Source organism: Aplysia californica, unplaced genomic scaffold (assembly GCF_000002075.1).
Source record: "Aplysia californica isolate F4 #8 unplaced genomic scaffold, AplCal3.0 scaffold00761, whole genome shotgun sequence".
Taxonomy (NCBI): domain Eukaryota; kingdom Metazoa; phylum Mollusca; class Gastropoda; order Aplysiida; family Aplysiidae; genus Aplysia; species Aplysia californica.
The window spans coordinates 320,686-322,108 of NW_004798031.1; the positions used below are offsets into that span (position 1 = coordinate 320,686).

A 1,423-nucleotide genomic window follows, 5' to 3' on the forward strand; every position below is an offset into this window, starting at 1 on the left:
CCCCCCACTAAAACAAGACAAAAACCAAACAAAACACAGGTCATCATTACGTCGCAGAAGACCAATATCAGGAGCTCACAGCTGGAGACAACAATTAGTTACACAATCCTGGCTCTCAATTAAACATGACCTCGCTGATTTCTTGTCCTATCTCCATTAATCATAACAGTGAAAACGGTTCCTAACAAAGAGTGAGCTTAAGAAGAAATCCCACTTTTAATGTTAAAACAGTTCCTAACAAAGGGTGAGCTTAAGAAGAAATCCTACTTTCAATGTTAAAACAGTTCCTAACAAAGGGTGAGCTTAAGAAGAAATCCCACTTTCAATGTTAAAACAATGGAGACAGGACAAAAGAGCACCACGCGTCTCTCAATGTCTGGGGTGTGGCTGGTGGTCTGTCTCCTCGTTAACCACTGCAGACACGCCCCAGTTCACAGGACAGTCCGATATATACCGAGTGGTAATGGGCAGCATCCCTTCTCCCTCCTCCTTCACCCCCTCCTACCGTGCATCCCTCCTCCCTTCTCCTTCACTCCATCCTACCGTGCATCACCTCTCCCTCCTCCTTCACTCCCTCCTACCGTGCATCCCCTCTCCCTCCTCCTTCACTCCCTCCTACAGTGCATCCCCTCTCCCTCCTCCTTCACTCCCTCCTACCGTGCATCCATTCTCCTCCCTTCTCCCTCGTCCTTCAACCCTCCTCCCTCGTCCTTCAACTCTTTTCCCCTCTCCCTCCCCTTCCCTTTCCTGCATCCCTTCTCTCACCCCGTGGGTGGTTGGCGGGTGCTCTGGTGTGGTTTATTCCTTCTTTTCTATCAAACATAATCTATTGTCCTGATCTCTCCTCCTCCTTTTTATGTTTGTTACTATCTTGTAACACCTCTAATCTTCGGCACTTACAGGACCTTATTGTGTTGCAAGTGCCGTAAAACTCTTTTTACAAAAACTAAACTCTCTCCACCCCTGCACACCTCTCCCTCCTCCTGCTCTATCCCTTCCCTTTCTCTCCCTACCCTTCCCTCTCCTGAATCCCTCTCCCTCCTCCTTCACCCCTTCCCATCTCTCCCTCTCCCTCCCCATGCATCCCTTCTCCCGACCCCTCTCCTCCCCCCTTGCATCCCCTCTCCTTCCTCCTTCGCCTCTTCCCCCTCTCCCTCCCCTTGCAGAGCAAGCACCCTCCAACCACCCCGATCACAGCCTGTAACGGTTTGATCGTTCATAATGTTGGATACACCACGATAGGAAAAGGCAAGAAGGGAAGGAGAATGCAGTAATAGATTTGTTATGTTATAGTAAGAGTTTGTTTTGTTTTTGTAAAGTGTTTTACGGCGCTCGCAACTGCATAAGGTCATATGAGCGCGCGGGACACACCTAATATTTTCAGTTGGTAGGAAATTTTGAATTTTGCCGGGGTGGCGGACAA

General features: G+C 49.1%; 1 protein-coding gene across 1 annotated transcript in view; it reads left to right on the plus strand.

Annotated features, from left to right (window-relative positions):
• The window catches only part of LOC101856468 (ATP-sensitive inward rectifier potassium channel 12), a gene marked incomplete in the record, with an annotated part of 16,733 nt that overhangs the window by 5,015 nt on the left and 10,295 nt on the right, over positions 1 to 1,423 (plus strand).